The 26,079-nt window shown below is 41.7% G+C and overlaps 1 pseudogene; it reads left to right on the plus strand.

Annotated features, from left to right (window-relative positions):
• Positions 1 to 6,356: 6,356 nt before the first annotated feature.
• Positions 6,357 to 6,456, plus strand: LOC118145273 (U6 spliceosomal RNA; annotated as a pseudogene).
• Positions 6,457 to 26,079: the final 19,623 nt, after the last annotated feature.

The following is a 26,079-nucleotide window of genomic DNA, read 5'->3' on the forward strand; positions in this document are numbered from 1 at the left end:
CTCAGTCTCCGTTTGGATTGGGAGCAAGAATTCTGTTCCAAACAGAAAAGCTGAGTGGGCACAAGTTGCAGAAATTTCCTGGGTTGGGTTGAAATTTATTGTGTGGTCAAAGACCATTGAAAGATTCACAGAGCAAAGAGTAAGTTCAATCTTTCCAATGTTATAAAGATCAAGGAAGAACAAAGTTTTAAATTTCAGAGTATAAATATAAGCAAATTTTAGAGTTGATTTCATTAAAAATAAAAGAAAACTGGATCAATTTAATTTTCACTTCCATTCTGGGTTTTGAGGGAAAAAAAAAGGGAAAAATGTCCCAATTTAATTAATGTAAGAAACTCAGCTTTGTATAGGTTATTCTCCAATAAGTAAAAGGCAAACTTTGACCAGCTTCCGGAGTGAGTCCAATTACAAAAGGTAGGATACAAGGTACTGTGGAAGATCTACAGATGGAGTTTTTGGGGCCAAGGGGATCTCATGGTATCTAAGGAGACAATGGAGTAAACAGTATCAGAAGGCTGGGTTCTGTCTTCAGCCCCTAAACAGGCGATTTTCTCTCCCTGGGTCTATCATTTTCATCTGGAGGAAAAGGATTGGGTTATCTCAGTGGATTTTAATTTGAGATCTTTGGGTTCCTAAGTGGGTCCCTACGTGGGTTTCAGTGTTGTGTTTATCCCAAAATCCTTGTGCATTGTGTATATTTCCAGGGAGGAAGTCTATAGCTTTGCTTTTATCAGAGTTTCAAAGGATCCATATGGCAGAAAAAGTTAAGAGCCCCTGAAGAAGGCTCTGAGCATCTTTTTGACTCTTAAAATCCACATTTTTTTTGTGATTGTTTGGAAGCAGATTACATTAAAGGCCTATGCTTAAAAGAGTCATGACTGATCCAATGTCATTACTTATAATTAATCCATTTTACTCAGAGAAAAATAAGTATCCAAAACAAGTAACGTGTTTTTAAAAATGTGTTATGAGAATCCAAAGATCAATTTTCTTGACCTATAAAAGCTCATGGTACATAGCAAATTTGGTTTCATTTATATTTTTATTGAGGTATAATTTACATAAAGTACGCAAATATTAAGTATACAGTTCAATCATTTTTTTAGATTTGTTTGCTGTGAGAGCCTTGAGGTAAGGAACTGTGTGATTTCTCCTAGTTCACCTACAAAGAAGAGGAACTAAATAAATTTTTGTGAAATGTATACATTCTGCTCTTTTGGCATTCCTTTAGAAGTATGTATTATGGGTAATAGAGTTAACTTTGAAACTATTGAAAGAAAGATTTGTAGATTTCTTAACTTTTTTAGTTACAACACATTTCTTAACTTTGTGTATTACAATGAGCAGTGACTTAAAAAACAAAGCAGTACTTAACATACATGGGTGCGGACCCTTGTGTTACAGGCTGATTTCTACCAGAATGAATGAGATTTGCCACAATAAACAACTTAAGTGGGAAAGCCAAAAAACTCAATGAGATTGCAGCTTTGCACAGATGGAAAACACAAGACAAAAGAACAGACTATAAGGCAGTGACTGGGAGAACAACTTAGACTGAATGATCATGCAATTACGGGGATTTTGTTGGCTGTTTAATCTTTCGTCAGTCTTTTGAAGGGAGAAGGAAACGTGAGAATTCCAGGGTTATGGTAGAGTCTTAGAAGGTGACAGAAAATGTGTAGGTGAGTGGGTGTATTATAATACCTAGAAAATCTTTTCATTTCCAAGGAATATCTGAATGTGTAAGTAGTCACAAAACCTTTATAACCTGTTAGAAGTACTTTCAAGAAATTCAATGTAACTGTTTTTCACCGAATAAGATTTCTCTAAATTAAAGATGGATCTGTCCCAATGATCAAATGTAATGATAGCTCCAACCTCAAATAGAAGCCGTCCTCTACTTCCGGCAATTCACATTTATGGCCTTTGGCCAGTTATACTGGTGCATCTCTTGCCCTAAAGGTAGCGCAAGTGGGTAGATATTAGAGTGCCTTCCCTGACTTGCTCCCTATACACATAGGGTGACCATACATCCTGGTCGACCGGACATGATTATTAATAGTGACTCTTTCACACTCAAAAGGATACCAGAATGGGGTGATAAATTATATGGTCACCTTACCTTTGGGTCTCACATTCAAACTGTCCAGCCCCCTCCCTGTACTCCTCCCTAAGCCCCAGGCTTTATTATGCCTCAAAACCTTTTCCCACACTCTTTTCCCCAGGTTTTCAACAATAGGTCCTTGAAGTCTTAGTTAAACACATTAGCAGTAAAAATAAAGAACACTAAGAAAGAGGGCATGAAAAGAGGACTAGACTGTGGCTTAAGCAAGCGTTTCTTATGAACTACAATGAAATTGATTTACTTTGGCATTACCAAACCAGCTCTGAAGACAATTTCATGGAGGAAATAAAAAACTGAAACAAGCAGAGTGACTGTGAAAGACAGCACTGCTTGAATTTATAAGTTCTTGAGTGTTTGTAGAAAGAAAACTGAGGCATGGCTTTCTAATCACACCATGCATTTAAGTCTTAGGTATTCACAGTTCCCACTGAAGAAGAGAAAATGCAGTTACTCTGATTGCGACTCCATCACAAGATGGTGTTCAGCGAACTGTGATTGATTTGGTCTTTGGTTTTTTGATTCAGGATCAAACTCAAGTCTATGGAATTTTGAGGTTAATTTCTGTTTAAAAAATAAAACTAAAAATTGGCCAGACTCAGTGGCTCATGCCTGTAATCCCAGCACTTTGGGAGGCTGAGACAGGCAGCTAGCTTGAGCCTCAGTGTTCAAGACCCGTCTGGGAAACATGGAAAAACCCCAGATCTATAAACACAAAATACTAAAAAGAAAATTAGCCAGGTGTAGTGGCATGTGCCTGTAGTCCCAGCTGCTCAGGAGTCTGGGGTGGGAGGATGGCTTGAGCCTTGGGGGGCAGAAGATGCAATGAGCCAAGATCACGCCACTGTACTCCAGCCTGGGCAACAGCGTAGAAATAAAGGAGTTATACAAGTTGTGCATGCTTACTTATTTATTTTGGGAAAAATTAGTGTATACAAATAAGAAAAAAGGAAAAGAGATCCCAAATCACATTCTCATAAATAACTGCTATTAATATTGGTGTACAACTTTTCAAAGGTTTTCTGTGCGCAGTATATATACTTCTAACGGTGGTGTTCTAATCCATTTGTGCTTCCATAACAAAATACCTGAGACTGGATAATTTATAAAGAACAAAAATTTATTTCTCACAGCTTTGGAAGCTGGAAAGTCCAAGATCAAGACGTGGGAAGGATTCGTGTCTGGCAAAGGTTGTTCTCTGCTTCTGAGATGGGACCTTGTTGCCGGATCCTCCGGAGGGGAAGAATACTGTGTCCTCACATGGCAGAAGGAATGGAAGGGCAAAAAAGGCTAACTACCTCTGTCAAGCTCTTTTATATAAGGGAATCTGGTCCTCTTCATGAAGGCTCTGAATCAATCACTGCCTGAAGATCGCACCTCTTAATACTGTTACATTAGGAATTCTGTTTCAGTGTGAATTGTAGAGGAGCCAAAAACATTCAAACCATAGCAGGCAGATACACCTTTTGCAAAAATAGGATACAAAGGAAGCTCCTACTGTCAATGAAATAGCCCAGAAAAGCAGAGAAACTGTCCAGAATGACCTAGAAGGCCTGGGAATCATTTTAAAATCCTCAGCAAATACACACATTTTATCTCAGGAGTTTCTCTGTATCAATTAACTGTTGTCTGATATGCTTTTCCTTATCTTTTACCTCTTTGGTGGCATTTCTTTAGCTCTTACCACAAATAGTGCTTCCTCCGGATTCATCTGAACTCTGGGAACCTGCAATCTATTTTGGAATTGAGTATAGCAAGCTAGACCTTGAGTCCCCTCTAAAATATAACTCCTGGTCTCTACTTGCAGAGTCTACTCATTATACCCAAAGTGAGAGGTATCCCATATCCTCTGGCTAAACAAACCCCTACCTGGCCCTTATTTAATAGTGGAATTAGAATGCAAATGTACAGGGGGCATGGAAACATGCATTTATTGTATTTGATATTTATTCTACTAGAGAGGTCAGACCTTAGACTTCTGCTACCTGCACCTTCTTTGAAAGAGTTCCCACCCATGTGCAATGAGGGAAAACATCTATATTCTGAAGTTGTTGTTTATAGTTTTCTGTATGTGTCAATTAGTAGCATTTGTTAATTGTGCAGTATAGATCTTCACTATACTGGTATTTTGTCTGTTTGTCATTGTCACCTACTGAAAGATGTTTTTATAATCTCCTGCCCTGATTGTATATTTCTGTACTTCTTTGTCAATCTTTGTCATATGTATTTTGAGAATATTTTATTCAGGACTTATATATAATTGTTTTCTCTTCCCTGTGGACTGCGGTTTAATCATTACAAAGTATTTTCTTATCTTTAGTAGAGTTTTTGTTGTAAACTCTGCCTTGTTTGATGTTATTATTGCCCAGAAGATTTTATTATTTCATAAAATTAAAATTTATGTAGAGTTTCCTTTTTCTTTTCTTTCTTTCTCTTCTTCTTCTTCTTTTTTTTTTTTTTGGAGACGGAGTCTCACTCTGTCACCCTGGCTGGAGTGCAGTGGCTCGATCTTGGCTCACTGTAACCTCCACGTCCCTGGCTCAAGCAATTCTCCTACCTCAGCCTCCCAAGTAGCTAGAACCACATGCGCCTGCCACCACACCTGGCTAATTATTGTATTTTTAGTAGAGACAGGGTTTTACCATGTTGGCCAGGATGGTCTCAAACTCCTGACCTAAGGTGATTCGCCTGCCTTGGCCTCCCAAAGTGCTAGGATTATAGGCATGAGCCACCATGCCCAGCCACTTTCTTAATCTGAGAAAAAATATCTACAAATTCATTATACCTAAAGTTAAACTATTGAATGCTTCCCCACTAGAACAAGTAAAGAGACTAAGATGCTCACTATTTTCTCTTCTAGTCAATATCATACTAAAGATACAATTCTTGCTATTGCAAGAAGATAATACAAGGAAATAAAAGGTATAAGTGTTGGAAAGAAAGAAATAAACTGGTAGTATTTGCAAATGACATTGTTTTGTATGCCAGAAAATCCAAAGGAATCCATAAATAATCTATCGTAATTAAATAAGTAAACTTACCAGTATTACTGGTACAAGGTCAATCAATTTAATTCTATATTCCAGAAATCTAAGTTAGAAAGTAAAATTTTAAAACAATACTCTTCATAATAGTCTTTTTAAAAAAATCAAGTATGTTCCATTAAGTATGATGAAAGCTGTTGAAATTATCTACATAGAAGGTTTGAAATGATTTTGAGAGTTAGTGTTTTATATTTAAGGCATTTTCCTGCCAGACTATGAAGATATTCTCCTAAGTTATCTTTTGAAAGAGAAATGAAAGAAGACATTTAAAACCCCAAAGCATATACTATGTTCGAGGATTAGCAGATTCAATATTGTGAAGATGTGAATTCTCTGCAAATTGATGTATATAGTAAATGTAATCCCTTTCAAAGTTCCAGCCGTTTTGTTTTGTGGAATTGATGATGGATTCTAAAACTCATCTGGAAATGAAAAGGACCAAAAACAGCCAGCTCAATCTTGAAGAAGAGAAAGAATGTGGGAGGATTTATGCAACTGTATATTAGACTCATTACACAGTTACTGTAATTAAAACAGTGTGGGATCAGCACTGCATAGTGTCAAGAAACAAACCCACACATATAGGCCCACTTGATTTATGACAAAGTCGGAACTCCAGAAGAGAGTGCTAAAGACAGTATTTCCAGTAAACGTTACTGGGTCAATTAGATGACCATATGGGAAAATACAAAAACAAAGACAAAACTTTGATCCTACTTTACACACATAAATTCCATGTGATTTGTAGATCTAAATGTATCATTAGAATAATAAAACTTCTAGAAGTCAACATAGAAAAATATCTTTATGGCTTTGAGGTAGGCAAAGTTTTTTTTTTTTTTTTGACGTGGAGTTTCGCTCCTATTGCCCAAGCTGGAGTGCAATAGAGGGATCTTGGCTCACAGCATCCTCCACCTCCCAGGTTCAAGCAATTCTCCTGCCTCAGTCTCCCCAGTAATGGGGATTACAGATGCCCATCACCATGCCTGGCTAATTTTTTGTATTTTTAGTAGAAACAGGGTTTCACCATGTTAGCCAGTGATCTTGAACTCCTGACTTCAGACAATCTGCCCGCCTCAGCCTCCGAAAGTGCTGGGATTACACACGTGAGCCACCATGCCCAGCCTCAAAGATTGTTAAACAGGACACCAGAAGTACTAACATAAAGAAAAGAATTCACAAATTTCTGCTTGCTTCGGCAGCACATATACTAAAATTGGAACAATACAGAGATCAGCATGACCCCGGTGTAAGGATGACACGTAAATTCGTGAAGAGTTCCATATTTTTGTACTGAAACAGAGATATAGACCAGTGGAGCATAATAGAGGCCTCAGAAGCACCACCACACATCTACAACCATCTGATCTTTGACAAACTAGACAAAAACAAGCAACAGGGAAGTGATTCCCTGTTTAATAAATGGTGTTGAAAAAACTGGCTAGCCATGTGCAGAAAGCAGAAACTGGACCCCTTCCTTACACCTTACATTAAAATTAACTCCAGATGGATTAAAGATGTAAACATAAGACCTAACGCCATAAAAACCCTAGAAGAAAACCTAGGCAATACCATTCAGGACATAGGCATAGGCAAGGACTTCATGACTAAAACACCAAAAGCAATGGCAACAAAAACCAAAATAGACAAATGGGATCTAATTAAACTTAAGAGTTTCTGCACAGCAAAAGAAACAATCATTAGAGTGAACCAGCAACCAACAAATGTCTTGCATGTTCTGCACATGTACCCCAAAACCTAAAATGCAATAAAAAATTTAAAAAAAAATTTTGCAATCTACCCATCTGACAAAGGGCTAATATCCAGAATCTACAAAGAACTAAAGATTTACAGGAAAAAAAACAAACAAACCCATACAAAAGCGGGCAAAGGATATGAACAGACACTTTTCAAAATAAGACATTTATAAGGTCAACAAACATAAGAAAAAAATGCTCATCATCACTGGTCATTAGAGAAACGCAAGTCAAAACCACATTGAGATATCATCTCACGCCAGTTAGAATGGTGATCATTAAAAAATCTGGAGACAACAGATGCTAGAGAGGATGTGGAGAAATAAGAACACTTTTACACTGTTGATGGGAGTGTAAACTAGTTCAAACATTGTGGAAAACAGTGTGGCAATTCCTCAGGGATCTAGAATTAGAAATTCCATTTGACCCAGCAATCCCATTACTGGGTATATACCCAAAGGATTATAAATCATTCTATTATAAAGACACATGCACACATATGTTCATTGTGGCACTGTTTACAATAGCAAAGACCTGGAACCAACCCAAATGCCCATCAATGATGGACTGGATAAAGAAAATGTGGCACATCTACACCAAGGAATACTATGCAGCCATAAAAAAGGATGAGTTCATGTTCTTTGTAGGGACATGGGTGAATCTGGAAACCATCATTCTCAGCAAACTGACACAAGAACAGAAAACCAAACACTGCATGTTCTGACTCATAGGCGAATGTTGAACAATGAGAACACATGGGCACAGGGAGGGGTACATCACACGCTGGGGTCTGTTGGAGGGTGGGGGCCTAGTGGAGGGAGAGCAGAGGGCAGGGAAGTTGGGGAGGGATAACACTGGGAGAAATGCCTGATGTAGGTGATGGGGGGATGGAGACAGCAAACCACCATGGCATATGTGTACCTATGCAACAATCCTGCAAGATCTGCACATGTACCCCAGAACTTAAAGTACAATTTAAAAAAAAGAATTCACAAATTTGGCAATATAAAAATTAGGGATGTCTGTCAAAACACACTAGAGGGAAAAGGTTGCCAAAAATCCAGAGAGGATATTTGCAATACGTGTAATTGACAAAAGACTCAATCAGAATATATATTGAACTTCTACGAATCAACCATAAGAATAGAAAATACCCTTCAGAAGACTTTCAAATGTCCAATAAGCATATGACAAGGTGTTAGCCCCATTAGTCAAAGGGAAAATGCAAATTAAAGGTCAAATGAGGTACCACTACGTAATCACCAGAATGGCTAAACTTTAAAGGACCAAAATATCAAGTGCATTTGAGCAGTAAGAACTCTCATACATGCTCATGAAAAGAGTAGGGGAAATTAGTACCAACCTCAGAGATTTAAAGGATATGGAGGTTGTTGTCCCTAACATATAAACTCTTACTCTTCTGGGTTTTACTAAAGTCCAGTGGATCGACAGTGGTCAAGACAATGTGTCACTGGCATAAGAATAGACACATAGGTCCATAGACTAGAATTGAGAGTCCAGAAATAAATCCATATCTTTATGCTTAATTGATTTTTTTGACAAAGTTGCCAAGACCACTTAATGGGGAAAAGATAGTATTTTCAGCAAATAATGCTGAGACAAGCAGATATTCACATGAATTAATACATCCAAAAGAATAAATTTGGATCTCCAGCCCACGCCGTATGTAAAAATTAACTCAAAATGGATTAAAGACCTAAATGTAAGAGCTAAACCTATAAAACTCTGAAAAAATAGGTGAAATTATTGTGACCTTGGATTAGGCAATGGTTTCTTAGATATAACACCAAAGCACAGGCAACCAAAGGAAAAAAAGATAAATGTGATTTCATCAAAATTTAAAATTGTTGTAACTCAAAGAACATAGCCTGGAAATTAAAAAGACAATTCACAGAATAAGAGAAAATATATACAAATTATTTATCTTATAAGGGATTAGTATTCAGTATGTATAAAGAATTCCTACAACTCAACAACAAATAAACCAAAATCACCAGATTCAAAAATGAGCAAAGAATCCAAATAGAAATTTCTCCAAAGAAGATATACTTCTTTAAAGAAGAAATGAGAAGCTCAATATCACTACTTATCATTATGAAAATGCAAAACTCCAATGAGATATCATTTCACACTCAGTAGAATGGTTTTATATATATGTATATATATATATAAAGATTAAGTGTGGATAAGGATATGGAGAAATTGGAACTCTTTTGCATTGCTGATGGGAATGGAAAATGGTACAACCACTATGGAAAATAATTTGACAGTTTCTTAGTTAGTTTGACAGTTAAATGTAGAGTTACCACATGATCCAGTGACTCTTCTTCTAAATATACACTCCGAAGAACTGAAAGCAGAGATCTAAACAGATACTTGTACACAAATATTCACAGCAGTATTATTTATATCAGCTAAAAGGTGGAAACAACCCAAATGTCCATCAGCAGATGAATGGATAAACAAAATGTGATATATATATATATATATACATATATATATATATATATATATATACACAAAGGAATATTATTCACCTTAAAAACAAGGAACAGTCTGATACATGCCACAACATGGATGAGCCTTGAAGACATGATACTAAGTGAAATAAGCCAGACACAAATAGACAAACATTATATGGTTCCACTTATATGAGGTGCCTAGAATATTCAAATTCATAGAGACAGAAAGCAGAAGTAGGCTAAGGCTGGGAGAGGAGTGATGGGTAGTTATTATTTAATGGGTACAGAGTTTCTGTCTAGATGATGAAAAGTTTTGGAAATGGAAGTGGTACTATGACACAACAATGGGAACATGCTTAATGACATCAAATTGTTCACTTCAAAAATGGCTAAAATATAAATGTTATGTTACATATGTTTTACCAATATAAGAAAAATAAACTGGCCAGGCATGGTGTCTCACGCCTGTAATCCCAGCACTTTGGGAGGCCAAAGTGGGTGGATCACCTGAGGTCAGGAGATCAAGACCACCCTGGCCAACATAGCAAAACCCCATCTCTACTAAAAATACAAACATTAGCCAGGCATGGTGGTGGGCACCTGTAGTCCCAGCTACTCGGGAGGCTGAGACAGGAGAATCGCTTGAACCCAGGAGGCAGAGGTTGCAGTGAGCCAAGATGGCACCACTGCACTTCAGCCTGGGTGACAGAGCGAGACTCTGTCTCAAAAAAAAATAGAAAAATAAACATTTTTAAAATTTAAAAATGGTTACTTTTATGGTATGTGAACTGTATCTCACAAAAAAAATATTTTTAACTCAGTGGATCATGGTGGATGACAGTAGACTACTGTAAACTTAATCAAGTAGTAGTCCCACCTGCAGATGTTGTGCTAGATGTGCTATCTGTACTGGAATAAATTAATATGGTTGCTGGTGTATGATATGAAGCTATTGATTTGGTGAATGCATTATTTTAACCACCCATTACAAATTGGGATCAGAAGCAGTTCTTTCACATGGGATGGAGGACAGTATACAGTACACACTCACAGTGTTGCTCTAATCTGAAGGGACCCAAATCATATGGACATTCCCTGGAACATCACATTGGACCACTATACTGGCGATATCATGTTGACCATCGGGACAGATAATAAATGGTATCTACTTTGGATACCTCGGTAAGACAATCCAGTCCAGAGTGTGGAAGATAAATCCTACAAAAATACAAGAGCCTGACACAACAAAAAAGTTTTTAGGAGTCCAGTGGACTAAGACAATCTATCCAAGGTAAAAGACAAGTTTTCAAATCTTGCACCGTCTACCACTAGGAAAGAAACACCCACTATGTTGGGGTCCGGCACGTCTGCCGGGGGCTACCAACCTGCGGGAGTCCCCAAGACCGCCAACGTAGATGTCTCGTTCAACCTGAGGGAGAGAGTGCACGGAAGTGAAAGAAAAGAGAAAAGCGGAGTCTGGAGGGCTGGCTTAGGCTATGTCCAAGCAGCAATTTTATTTTTGCAATATGTTCCATTATATACTTTTCTGAAGTTAATGTTGTTTACGCCAGATCAACATATTTATGTTACAGTAAGCAAGTTATGCCCACTAAGTTATGCCCAGTAAGTAAGTTAAGCCCAGTAAGTCAGTTAAGCCCAGTAAGTTACGGTAAGTAAGTTACAGTTATGCCCAGTAAGTTATGGTAAGTAAGTTACAGTTACACCCAGTAAGTTATGGTAAGTAAGTTACCAAGTGTAAATACTTAAGTTAATATTTTACAATGAAGGTAACAAGGGTCCAAAATGAACACAATCAAGCAATAAACCATAAGGAACCGAAAGTGGACACAATGCCTCCCAAGTCCTCATATCCATAAACTAATGTCTGTTAATTATTTTGAATAGCATAGTCCCTCTCTCAGTTCCTGCTTTCCCTCAGCTCGACTCCCCCAACCGGGAATCTGTGTCTGGGCTCAAGATTACCGTATGGTGAGGCCCATTTCCTAGGGGCCTCACATGGGAGCGATCCCCACAGATCCCTCACCACTAAGAAAAAATAAACATAATACTTGGAAGGCCTTTTCAGGTTTTGGTGGCAGCATATTCCACCCTTGGGAATGCTGCTCCAACACATCTATCAGGAGATGCAGAGAGTTGCTAGTTTTGACTGGGGTCTAGAATCAGAGTTCAATAAGCAGTCCTGCCATTTAAGACCATAGAACCTGGAAGATCCTGCAGTATTAGAGTTTCTGTGAGAGAAAAAAGACGCCACCTGGAATATCTGGCAAGTCCCCTAGGAAAGTCGTAGCATGGACCGTTTGGGATATAGAGCAAGGCCACAACATCTGTAGCAGATAACTCTATACCATTTGAAAAGCATCTCCTGGCATGCTATTTTGCCCTGGTGAAGAATGAACATCTATCTATGGTGACATGCTGTGGGGCTAGGTCACTATCTTTATCCTTAAACCAACAGTCACTGTATGACGCTGCCTTTCCAAGTCAGTGCAACACATGGGTCTGAGAATCAAAGAGTAGAGTGGAGGTGGCCCCTTTCCCCGTCACTCTTGGAGACCCAGAATTTGTTCTGCCTGTCCTCACAATTTTAAGTCTTGTGGTGGTGGAGATTGTGATTTTGGGCAAGGATACACTTCTACCAATCAACAGAGGGTCCCACTAAACTTAATACTACAACTGCTTCCTTGACACTTCGGGTTTCTTGTGCTAGTGGAAAGGTGTTACCATCGGAAGAAAATTGACTCTGATAATCATGAGGAGGGTAGGGCTCCTGTTGTGTAAGGGGTGCAGGCAGAAGAAATATATTTGGCATTGGGATGATCCACCATCTTGGTACTCCCATGCCGAGTTTTAACTGTGAATAGAAAAATTCAGTAACCAGAGTCTGATAATGGCATGGTAACCAGGAGCTCAGGCTCCTCAGAGGTAAGGGTCTGAGGCAACTCATCTGACAAATCACGCAGATGGCAGAAGTACTGCCCGAGGGTGAGGAGGGAGAGGTGATGAACACCAGTGATGGCCTTGGGTGCAACTGCAGCAGTGGGGTTTGTAGCTCATCTCACAAACTTTCCTGTCTTAAGTTTTTCCAGAAACTATAACTAACCACAATCCCAGAGAAGCCGTGACAGGGTGGAGTAAACCTGATGTGAAAAGCACACAAACCTGAATGATGCAATAGGTGAACCTCTGCGGACATTGTTGGTGCCTTGCCCAAATCTTCTGGACTCCCCTCTTTCCCCAGTCTGGTTCTCGGTTGTTTATTTCATTTGTTTGTTTTTGAGATGGAGTCTCACTCTGTCACCCAGACTGCAGTGCAGTGGCACAATCCCAGCTTACTGCAACTTCTGCCTCCCGAGTTCAAGCGATTCTCCTGCCTCAGCCTCCTGAATAGCTGGGATTAGAGGCACGCGCCACCACACCCAGCTAATTTTGTATATTTAGTAGAGACAAGATTTCACCATGTTAACCAGTCTGATCTCGAACTCCTGACCTCTGGCGATCCATCCATCTTGGCTTCCCAAAGTTCTGGGATTATAGGCGTGAGCCACCACACCCATCCTGGTTCTTGTTTTTAATGCCCACCTGCCACAGATATCTTGGGTAATGGGTCATACCCACAACTGTCTCTAGATAATTTTCCATGTATGTCTGAAATCTCTGGGGCTAGAGATTCCTGGGAATAATGCTAACCTCTCATTTCACAGACCATGAACTGGGGCATGATAACAAAAATTCCACCCCTTTTTCCAGTGCAGGATGGGTTCTGCCATTCACTTTATACTCCAGAGCTTCCTGTAAGATGTGGTTGAAGCTAGATTTCACCTTGAACCTCATTCTTGCGTATGTTGTTTCCTTTCCTGCTTTGCTCCCTTTTACCTGTCTCTCCAGAATGCGCCCTCAATAAATCACAAGCACACAAATCCCCATCTCACACTGTTTCTGAAACCTACTTAAGACACCAACCAAATAAACTACTCACACCCAAGTTCCTCTCCAAAGCAAGAAAGAGGTTATTCATCCAATGGATTTTTAAAGGTGAGAGACTACAAGACCCTAAGTTATTGTATGAAACAGTTCCTGGACTTCAACTGTTATAAAATCATGAACACCAGATCATAGCATATTTTGGTATACATAACTATATTTATACTTTTAAGGCATTTCAATAGATTGTGAGTTAATTTTTTTTAATTTTTGAGATGGAGTCTTGCTCTGTTGCCAGGCTGGAGTTGCGATCTTGGCTCACTGCAACCTCTGCCTCCCGGGTTCAAGCGATTCCCCTGAGTCAGCCTCGTGAGTAGCTGGGACTACAGGCATGCACCACCATACCCAGCTAATTTTTTGTATTGTAGTAGAGACAGGGTTACAGCACATTGTCCAGGATGGTCTCGATCTCCTGACCTTGTGATCTGCCCACCTCAGTCTCCTAAAGTGCTGGAAATATTGGTGTGAGCCACTGCACCCAGCCGAGTCACTTTCTATATAGAAGATTGTATTTGCAGAAACTTCATTAATAATGAAATGTAAAAGACTTCAAGATTTGAAATTAGTTTCAAGGTATAAGTTACAGTGAGAAAAAATTCCATTGAACACAAAATAACTTGTAGCCATTAGAGTGGCCTCAGGTTAGGTTGACTTTCCTGTCGTCTTAGATTTCTGGACGCAAGCTGGATGCTCACTTGGTGAAGACTAAACAGAGGGCTCTTCAGACATCAAGAGGATTGGACTGGTAGCTAGAAACTTAAGTACAGGGCTGGTCACGGTGGCTCACACCTGTAACCCCAGCACTTTGGGAGGCTGAGGCATGCAGATCACTTGAGGTCAGGAGTCCTAGACCAGCCTGGCCAACATGGTGAAACCTTATCTCTACCAAAAATACAAAAATTAACTGAGCAGGATGGCTTATGCCTGTAATCCCAGCTACTTGGCAGGAGAATCCCTTGAAATTAAAAGGCGGAGATCACAGTGGGGAGAGATCATGCCACTGCACTCTAGCCTGGGTGACAAAGTGAGACTCCATCTCAAACACAAAACAAAACAAAACAAAATAATAAAATTTAAATATGTTATTTTAAACATCTTTAGTTGGAGGAATTACTGAAAAATCATTTCCAGTAATTTACTTTATATATGTGTTTTTTCTTTCTAGCACCCAGTACTAAATTCATCTTTTGTTTTGTACACATTTTTCTTTTTGTTGTTTTTTTTTTTGTTTTTTTTTGAGATGGAGTCTTGCTCTGTTGCTAGGCTGGAGTGCAGTGGCACCATCTCAGCTCACTGCAACCTCCGCCTCCTGGGTTCAAGTGATTCTTCTGCCTCAGCCTCCCAAGTAGCTGGGACCACAGGCACATGCCACCACGCCTGGCTAATTTTTGGATTTTTAATAGAGACGGGGTTTCACCATGTTGACCAGGATGGTCTCGATCTCTTGACCTCGTGATCTGCCCGCCTCGGCCTCCCAAAGTGCTGGGATTACAGGCATGAGCCACTACACCCAGCTACACATTTTTCTTTAAGTAAATCTGATGATGGTAACAACTGTGAGTAACACAACCCATACACTAGCCTGTGGGAGCTTTTACTGAATTGTGCTGGGCAGTGTCTCTTACTGATGCTGTGAACGGAAAACCATGAACTTCCTACCCCTGTAGGTGGCTAAAATGCAATTTAAAATTGACCCTGTGGATTGCTGAATTTAGGCATTTAATGAATTCACAGCCATTCTCTCTTTTTTCTTTTTTTGAGACGGAGTCTTGCTCTGTCACCCAGGTTGGAGTGCAGTGGCATGATTTTGGCTCGCTTCATCCTTTGCCTCCCGGGTTCAAGCGATTCTTCTGCCTCAGCCTCTTGAATAGCTGGGACTACAGGCACATGCCACCACGCCAGTCTAATTTTTGTATTTTTTTTAGTAGAAACGGGGTTTCACCATATTGGCCAGGCTGGTCTCGAACTCCTGACCTTGTGATCTGCCCACCTCGGCCTCCCAAAGTGCTAGGATTATAGGCATGAGCCACCACGCCTGACCTACAGCCATTCTCTTATATGAAAATGAGGGCATCAGAGTGTAGGATGCCTAGAATTAAAGTGGGATATATTGGAGTGTTTGGGTGGTTGCTATCTGATGGCAGCATTTAGTATTCCTGCCCATCATGCCCCTGAAACAACACCATCCGTCACCCTTAAATATCTTGCACACCATCAGGGTATTCCATGTAACATTGCTTCTAACAAAGAACAAAACACTTTATGGTGAAAGAATTAAGGTAATGAATGATGCCTGTGGAATTGACTGGCCTTATCATTTACCCCATCACTCAGAAACACATGGTCATATAGAGAAGTAGGATGGTTTATTGAAGCCCAGGAACAATGTTAGCAGGGAAATTTTTCCAGGTTGGGGTGCCATTCTAAGATATGTTATCTGCACTAAGTCAGCAACAAATATGTGGTGTTTTTTTTCATTGCAAAAATATAGGATACAGCCAGTCATGGTGGCTCACACCTGTAATCCCAGCACTTTAGGAGGCTGAGGCGGGCAGATCACGAGGTCAGGAGTTAGAGACCAGCCTGGCCAAATATGGTGAAACCCCGTATCTACTAAAAATACAAAAATTAGCTGGGCATGGTGGCATGCACCTGTAGTCCTAGTTACTCAGGATGCTGAGGCAGGAGAATTGCTAGAACCTGGTAGGCAGAGGATGCAGTGAGCCAAGATGGCGCCACTGCACTCCTGCCTGGTGACAAAGCAAAACTCCATCTTTGTCTTTCTCTCTCTCTCTCTCTCTCTCTCTCTCGCGCGCACACACACACACACACACACACGGATCCAAGATGGATGTAGAAAATATGCTTTTTACACATAGCACAAACTTGCAAATTTTTGGTTTCCGTCCACAAAACTCTTTAATGTGCTCATTTAGAGGTCTTAGTATGCGTGGGAGGAATCCTGCTAGGGAACAAAACTATAGTCCCACTGAATTGGAAATTAAGAATGCCACTTGGATAATTAAAGTTCCTCATGTCGCCAGGAAAACATGCCAAAAATGGTGCTTGCTGAGATGATTAATCCTCACTATCAAGAGGAGATAAGGGGCCGGGTGTGGTGGCTCATACCTGTAATCCCAGCACTTTGGGAAGCCAAGGCTGGCGGATCACCTTGGTCAGGAGTTTGAGACTTGCCTGGCCAACATGGCGAAACCCTGCCTACTAAAAATACAAAAATTAGCTGGGCCTGGTGGCGTACACTTGTAATCCCAGCCACTCGGGAGGCTGAGACGAGAATCACTTGAACCCGGGAGGAGGAGGTTACAGTGAGCTCAGATCACAGCACTGGCACTTGAGTCTGGGTAACAGCACGACTCAGTCTCAAAACAAAACAAAAAAAGGAGGTGATAAGGTGCTGATAAATAACAGAGGCTAAAAGGACTACCGCTGGGACTCACAGATCTCCTTGGGTGACTCCTGGTACTGCCAAGTTCTGGTGGTAAAGTTCACTAGCAATAACCATCTTATGTGGACAAGACAATCCAGGGCTGAGATCCTTTAGGAATGAAAGTTTGGGTCATTGTATCAGATAATAAAGCCTGCCAGCTGCTCTGGGCAAAGAGAACATGAAATGGCTGGTGGAGGAAGGCAATTAGAAATACCAATTACAGTCTTATGATTACTTGCAGAAATAAAGATCAAAGTTTCTCTCATTTTCTCCCTTGTTCAGTCAGTATACATATTTAACTAATTTTTCTTCCTTTTTTGTCCCTTTTCTTCATGGTATGCTGCTGGTGGTTAATTTTTACAATTTCATTCATGTGTTACAGATTCCTGAGATGAGATCATAATGGAACCAGGAGAGGACTGAGTGTCACCCAGAGATTCTGTATAAGCTGGATGTAGCTGCCAATGAGGTTATCGCCCTTTTAGAGAAGGGATGAGCACATTTTGCTTTCATAAGAATAGTAGCATTATGATAATTGGCAATAATCTTTCTTTCCTATGGGAAGAGGGTTTTATGTTAATGTTGAGTATGCATAGTAAAGAAGTGAACTCTGGTGAATATTGCCAAATTCTGTTTCATCTAGCATCTGTTTTCTTTTTGATGTTTGAAGAACTCCCAACCTTAAAGAATGCCTCCCACTCTAGAAGCTGAAGATGGCATATACTCTTTCTCCTAATCTTTCTTATAGCTGGAGTACATGATCTAGGACCCGCCACTAACCACAGTCTCCCAATTCTCTGAATCAGAGTTAGACAGGAGAGGTCTGAGAGGAGCGCTCAGATGGCACCAACATCATGGAAAGATCAAATTCCCATAGCAGTGCTGCCTTCCAGTACCAATTCTGGTGTGGGAGTTTGGGGTGTAGTTTCTGGCTGAATTGTCCTGAGCTCACTGAGACTGATTCTCCAGCCCTCCCAGCAATTCTGGTGTCACGATCCTTGGGGTGTCACTTAGCCAGCTGGAAACCTCTATGGCTGGCTGCACGTTTCTGCCTATTGCTCGTTCCTGCTGGGCTTGTTCCACTCACTTGGCCTGGCAGGCTGCACTTGGTTCAACTACCAGGCCGGATCCCACACCTGCCTAGTGTGAGCCAGGGGCAGAGCAACAAGGGGTGCGTGTGGGTGAGCACGCATGGGTCCAGCCACCGAACACAGCCAGGCACACTGGCTGCAGCGGTGCAGGTGGCTCCTGGTGCCAGTACGGGTGCCGCCTCCATGCTATGCTGCAGCTAGACCAGAAGTACTGCGTGTGGCTTCTGCTGCAGGCACTCATATTTGGGTGAGATGAACGCGGTGGTGCCCAGAAGCTTGGAGACACCAGGAACTACAGAACCCCAAAGGGGGTGTCAGAGCCTTGGCTTGGGGAACCCTTAGGTGCAGGCTCCCCGGAGAGCCAAAGCTCTTCTTGCCTTCACAACATAGCGAGTAGGGGGGCATGTTTCAGCCCTATTTGTGTTACATCTCTTTCAGTTCCACCATTTAGTAGGTCCCGAGTTCTTGTCCCACATCCATGGACCTCATGGACTACCTCATACATGGAGAGGAGCTTCACTGAAAGCAGAGAGGCAATAGAACACTTCTCAGAAGACCCAAAGCGGACAGCTCCTTTCCTTTCCTTTCCTTTCCCCAGGCAGGTCTGGGTCATTCTCAGGAGTGTCCAGCCCTCAGCGGTGAGAAGACCTGCAGCGGGTAGCTTCCAGCAGAGAAAAGATGAGTGTCTCGCTTGGGGGTAGCTCCCAGCAGAGAGAAAACAACTGTCCCACTCTCAGTAGGCAGAAGACCCGCGGTGGGTAACTCCCAGTGACTCCAATTCCCACGCAGGCCATCCCATCATCTCTACAGCCCTCAGTAGAGAGGAGACCTGGAGAGTGTAGCTCTTATCGGCAGGCAGGTGGTCCTGTCCTCTGCCCCCGAGTCTGGCTGACTCAGGGGCTTTTATGGGCTTCAGAGGAGAGGAAGTGTGTGCTGATTGGTACATTGTGTCCATGGGCAGCCGAAAAAAGCACAAGTTCTCAACCCGTCTGCAGAACTGTCAGGGCGGCCCCCAGACTTCAGGCCATCCCTGGCTTGAAGGTGGGGCTTCATCGGGACTGCCTCTTTCCCTGCTCCCCGCCCTCCGGAGCCTGTCTGCCTCCTGCCACCATCAACCTGCTGTCCGTGGTGTCCATGACTCCCATGGCGCCCAGGGTGTTCGTGCCAAGGGGGGCCTGCAGGCCTGCGCTGAGCTGCCCTCTGCCTCCCTCCCGTGCTCCTCTGTGCCCAGTGTTCGGAGGGGGCCGAGGCGGCAGGAGGCTGGTGTATTAGTGTCGCCCCAAATGTGTGCACACCCAGCCAGGTCGCGACAGAGCCTGGGCTCAACCTCAGCTTTGCTCTGAAATTGGAGTTGGCGCTGCCAGCGGGAGAGACCAGCCAGCAGGAGCAGGCACTTCCAAGCCTGTCGGGGAAAGGGAGCTTCCCGGGTCCTGATTGTGCAGAGATGCCCCAGGTAGGCAGTCGCAGACAGTAGACTGCAGCTGTACCTGGGAGGTATGGCTCTCGTCCCTCCAACTTGGAAGGGGGCGGGGCTCCTACCTGTTCAGGGCTCGGCCGGCTGCTTGGAGCTCACAGCTCGCCTTTTAGCAGCGGCTGCTCCAGATGAACTGCTGTTGCCATCACCGGGAATTACATTTTTGTTTCTTTACAACTTTTAATTTTGATATCATTTCATACTTGAGAGCAAAGTTACAAGAATATTTAAGGAATCATATATACAAGGAACCATATAGAGAGAATATGAATCAGCAAATTTGGGCAAAGTGTAAACAACTAGTACATCTAAATAAAGGAAATATGCGAATTCCTTAATTATTCTTGCAATACTCACACACAGACACATTTTTTTTCTGATTCATTTGAGAGTAACTTGCAGCGTTGTAGTTCCATACCTCTAAATATATCATAAGAACAAAGATATTTTCTTATGTAACCACCATACAATTATCTACATTAGGAAATGTAACTTTGATATAATACTATTATCTATCTAATCTACACTCCATATTCAAACTCCTATAACATTTAAACAAATTCGTTTACTTCTTAAATGAATCAGAATTAGCTTCTATAAACTCCAATTCAAAGTCTCAAATCTCACTCCCTCCGGACCTGCTTTTGGGCCTAACTCTGGGTTAGACAGCTCTGTTATATACCATTATAACATGGAGTACTCTACCAGTGTATTTTAACTCTCTGCTCCTGATTATTTATGTCTGTCTGCCTCTCCTATATGAGTTAAGCCAACTAAGGGCAGATATGTCTCTTTTTCACTGGTCTTTCTTCACTGACTAGCATAGTGTCTAACACATAGTAGATACTCACCAAATACTTGTTGAGCAACTGGATCTGTACACTTTAGTGGCAATTTAAATAAAACACATTTTAAGTTGAACTTGTCATACTCCTTATTTCAACTGAAGGCAGTGTCAGTCAAGGTTCAATGCAGAAAGCAGAAACCACTCCAGGAATTTTTTGCAGAAATAGATTTATTGCGGGAAATTGATGCTTAGAAAGGCTAGCACAGCAAGATCAAGGCTGGACCAATAGAAATGATTCTCAGAAAAATACAGAACTGGACTAATCAGAAACATTCCTAGTTCAAAGGTTATTTGAACCATTCAAGACACACCACCATAGCTTTGATCCCGAGGTCAGGAAACTAATTGAGAAGTAGCTGCTACTGATATGATGAATGCTGGCACTGCCTTTCGACACTCAAAAAGCAGGAAAATGGCCACTGGAGTCCCCTTGCAGAAAAAAAACCCTCATATTTTCATACATTTTCTAGACAGTAAAAAGTATTTAAAAGTGTGTTTTTCCAGGCCAGGCACGGTGGCTCATACCTATAATCCCAGCACTTCGGGAGGCCAAGGCTGGCGGATCACCTGAAGTCAGGAGTTTGAGACCAGCCTGACTAACAGGATGAAACCCTGTCTCTACTAAAAATACAAAAATTAGCTGGGCATACTGGCTGGCACCTGTAATGTCAGCTACTCGGGAGGCGGAGGAAGGAGAATCACTTGAACCTGGGAGGTGGAGGTGGCAGTGAGCCAAGATCGCACCATTGCACTCCAGCGTGGGTGCAGAGCAAGATTGTCTCAAAAAAATAAAAAAGGGTTTTTCCTTCACCTTACTTCTGCCTGTCATGTTTCAGTTCATCACATTATCAGAGACTAACATTCAGAAACTTAGTTGCAAAGAAGTCCAGAATGTGTACTTGTCAACTCTCTAGTCCTCAGTGCAGGAAGACACCTCGTGGTTTGGAAGTTGAGTTAATCCACATTACACATCACAATGACATCTCTATTCATGAAGCCACTGAAGCTAGACACTGGCGTGCAATCCTCAACTTTTGTTAAAGCCAAAATGCTCCTCTTGGATAGAGGTGGTTGCATCCCTTATCCTTGAGATTAAACCTAGAGGATATTTAGTTTGTCAGTGCTTCCAGTGAATGGGATGAAGTGCGCCTTGTTCCACTGCTCCAGAATCAACAATCGTTTGAGAAGTTTTCTGCCTGAGAAAATGGAAGTCACATAGCCAGTTTATACCTTTCCACCTCTAGAAGTGGCAGTAACGTGCTGACTCATTTGCCAGGTACCTCAGTGACTTCTAGGGTCAGAGCAATGGGAAAAAAGTGTGGTAACCAAGGACCAGAGCGATGAGGGGACATGTGCAACATATGGAAAGAGCATGGGCTTTGTAGTCACGTGGATTTGAGTCCAGGTTCTGCCCTGTGCTAAATATAACACCTGGAGCAAGTTCCTTAGTATCTTCATATTTTGGTTTTCTTGTCTCCAAACTACCTACTTCATAGTGTCATTAGGAGGATGAAATTAGGTAACACTTGTATAGTACAGATACATAAAGTGCAAAAAGAAATGGTTCTTTAGTTTCATATGGCTACTGTAACAAATTACAACAAACTTAGTGGCTTAAAACAACACACATTTATGTTCTTATAGTTCTGGATGTCAGAATTCTGAAATCAGTTTCACTGGGCTAAAATCAAAGCGCTGGCCGGGCTTCACTATCTCTGGAAGCTCCAGGGAAGAGTCTGTTTCTTGCCTTTTCCACTTCCAGGGTTGTATTTCCTGTGTGCCTTGGTTAGAGCCCCTTCCGCCACATCTGAAGCCTGCTCCAGTCCTCACACTGTCTTCTTCTTTCTCAAATCTCCCTCTGCCTCTTGCTTGTGATTGACAATTAAGGCCCACCTGGCTAATTCAGAATTACCCCCATCCCAAGATTCTTAACTTAATCACACTTGCAGATTTCTTGTTCCACTATAAGGTAGCATTCACAAGTTTCAGAGAGATGCATATATTTTAGGGCCATTATTCAGCCAACCACAATTTCTTTCATCACCAATCTTTACTACTGTTCTAGGCTAGTTGGCATCAAAGGAGTAAAGTCCAGTAGAAATATAATGTGAGCCACATATGTAATTTTAATGATTCTAGTAGCCAAATTAAAAAAGTAAAAAGAGGCAGGAGGTAGTGGCACATGCTTATAATCCCAGCACTTTGGGAAGCTGAGGCAGGCGGATCACAAGGTCAAGAGATCGAGACCATCCTGGCCAACATGGTGAAACCCCATCTTTACTAAAAATATGAAAATTAGCCAGACATGGTGGCATTCACCTGTAATCCAGCTACTCAGGAGGCTGAGGCAGGAGAATTGCTTGAATCCAGGAGGCAGATGTTGCAGTGAGCCAAGATCATGTCACTGCACCCCAGCCTGGTGACAGAGAAAGAGAGACTCTGTTTCACACACAAAAAAAAGTAAAAAGAAACAGGTGAAATTCATTTTAATGATATGGTTTATTTAACATAATATGCCCAAAATATCCTCAACATGTCATCAATGTGAAAATTATTAATGTAATATTTTCTTTTTTTCATACTCAGTGTTGTTGTTGGTTTTTTTTTTTTTTTTTTAAGATAGAGTTTCACTCTGTCACCAAGACTGGAGTTCAGTGGCAGAATCTGGAGTCACTGCAACCTCCACCTCCCAGGTTCAAGGAATTATCCTGCCTCAGCCTTCCGAGTAGCTGGGACTACAGGCATGTGCCACCACACCCACCTAATTTGTATATTTTTTGTAGAAACAGGGGTTCACCATGTTGGCCAGGCTAGTCTCGAACTCCTGACCTCAAGTGATCCACCCATCTTGGCCTCCCGAAGTGCTGGAATTACAGGTGTGAGCCACTGTGCCTGGCTCATGCTCAGTCTTTGACACCTGATGTGTAATTTACACCTAGTGCAAATCTCAATTCAGATGAACCATGTTTCAGCTGCTTGGTAGCCACACGTAGTTAGTGCTCAGTGTAGGATAGTGCAGGTCTAGAAGGTTGTGAAATTAAAAGGGCTAAGAGTAGCTTGGACCATGTGCTCTTCACATCCAACCCATAGCTGTAGCTTTCACCTCTGCTATTTTATTTTCTGCCTACATTCACCACTGAGATGATGACCACAGCTCAGACCCTTGTCACTATGCCAAGTCTGCCACCAGTAGATCATAATCACCCACAGGGAACCTGACTGGGCATGGGATTAACATTAGGTTATGTATCAGTTAGGTTTATCAAGAAAACATAACCCACCCTAGGGCTGAAAAGCAGAGGGATTTTAGTTCAGGATTTTACTTATACAAGTTGATGGGAAGGTTGAAAAGTCAAATAGTAGACAATGAGACAAACCACACATTAGCAACCTTACACAGCTGCTACCGCTTCTAGTGATAGAGGGACAACAGCAGGAGGTAGCGTTACCACAGGCTGAAACGTGCTGCCCATGAGCTAGATCACGGCAAAGTGCTTGGATCACGAAGGAAGGAACTGTTTAGTGAGAGTTGGAGACACGGAGGAAACATAGCCGCTACTGCAGATGCTGCCTGAGGAAGGAGTGAGAGAAATGCCTTGATGCTCCTTACTTCCATACTCTGGTGTTCTGTCAGGGTCTTCCATTGGCCAAACACACCTGGAAGCCATTTGTCAAGGAATCCTGGAAAATGTAGTTCCTTGAAAATTAGATCCAGCGTAGGGGAGATCAGGGAAGGGATCCAAAAACTAATAGGCAAATAAGTGTCACAGTTCACTTTTTCTTTTCTTTTTTTAAATTTTGAGACAGGGTCTCACTGCTGCCCAGGCTGGAATGCAGTGGCACCCTCTTAGCTCACTGCAATCTCTACCACCTGGGCTCAAGTAATTCTCCTACCTCAGCCTCCTGAGTAGCTGGGATTACAGGCATGTGCCGCCATGCCCTGTTTAATTTTTGTACTTTTAGTAGAGACAGCGTTTCGCCATGTTGTCGAGGCTAGTCTCAAACTCCTGGGCTCAAGCAATCTGCCTGCCTTGGCTCCCAAAGTGCTGGGACAACAGGTATGAACCACTGAGCACAGCCAGTTCACACCTTTACTATTTTTCTATATTTACCTCCAATCTTACAACAACTTCATGTTTCTGTCTAACACAATCTAATTATACTTTACACGAATGAAGATGTCCTCATGGTCTCCTCAACATGGGGAGATTAGTCATCATTGCCATCATACAGTCCAAGATGTTTAGTGAATTTACAGTTTTCTCCATCAAACTGTGGCTTTTCACGGTCTGCTAACATCTGAACTAACTGGCAAGATTAAATACCATTGACCTTTTTGTACAAAATAGTAAGAAGGAGGAAAAAATAATTGGTTAATATTAATATATACATAACAAATATATGCAGTCATTTCCGTAACTGGTCCTAAGGGTACAGTTGATACTTACCAGTTCCTTCTTTCACTGCTCATTTCCTGCTCCCACTGCCCTTAGTTAACACTTTGGCTGGTTGTGGTCCTTCACCTGGGTAATGGCCCAAACCCTTGTTCTTAAAGGATTTGAGTTCTTAGTGGTCTTTCCTTTGTTGAGTCTTGCCTTTAATGGGTCTTGTCTTTATTGAGTTCTTCTTTTAACATTTTCTGCTGGAAACAGAAGAATAAAATGGTGCCCCGGTGGTTCCCACTGGGTTCTAGACAGGCTCTTTCCTGCCCTCATTGTATAGCGGCAACCCAAATTTCCCTTGTTAATGGGAATGTATCACTCCATCCATTATAACTCCTCATTTCGCTGTTGGTTCAGTGGCATGAGAACACCAAAATAGTCAGATGGCAGTTTCAACTTCTCAATCAGTGCGACCAGTATTGTGTACTCCGAAGATGAGAGCATACCTCTCTTGGTAACTATATCAGCTGAGCTAGATGTCTCTCCCCATGTCCCCTTGGACCACCTGAGTTCAGTGGCAGCTGTAATAGAGAGTTTCCTAAACGATGACAGCTTTTCCTCATTTCTCCTCTCTTCCTATGGGCTTTCTCTGGTACTCTGCCACAGGACAATGCATAGTAGTACCCTGTGAATTGGAGTTGGTGGGTATATACTTTGCCTTCCCATCCTCTTAAAGGACAATTCTAAAGCTTATTCCACACTATGTCTTCAGAGAGTTATTGGTGAGAAGCTTTGGTTGCCCTCATCGGTCACCTGCTCATCATTACACACCTTATTGGATTTTCTCCCTTCTCTGACTGATTTTCCTCTTTTCCTGCTTGTGCTTAGTGGGATCACATCCCAGACGAGCTATCTGCGCCCAACAGCTTTTCTTAGGACAAGAACCCAAACTAAGACAGGAAGCAAGACCTATAAAACCAGAAGAGTCTCTAGGTGTGGAGAAAGGAAAATACAGTTGGCTAGTGAGTCATAAGGTGTAATCAATTCCAGAACCTGGGTATTTGGACTGTAAGAGAAATAGCACCATCTGTTGGTCACTGGTCCAAAGCATATACTCTATCCTGTAGGACAGCGCTCGGTCTCACAGGGTGTTATCTCTCAGACAGTGCTCTAATGATGGCTTCAGTAGGCCAATCCACCAACCTACCAGGTTACCTGTTCTCAGATGATGAGTATGTGGTAAGATTAGTGAATTCCAAGAACATGAGCCTGTTTCTCTTGCTTTCAACAGTGTATAGGATATCATGAAGATGAATCATACCATCATAACATTCCATAAGACCACAGAAGGTGATTCTGGCAGAACCATTTTGAATAGGGAAAGTTTTAAAAAATGTCTATTCCAGAGAGGACAAATCTCTGTCTGTCC

Source organism: Callithrix jacchus, chromosome 8, assembly GCF_049354715.1.
Source record: "Callithrix jacchus isolate 240 chromosome 8, calJac240_pri, whole genome shotgun sequence".
Lineage (NCBI taxonomy): Eukaryota > Metazoa > Chordata > Mammalia > Primates > Cebidae > Callithrix > Callithrix jacchus.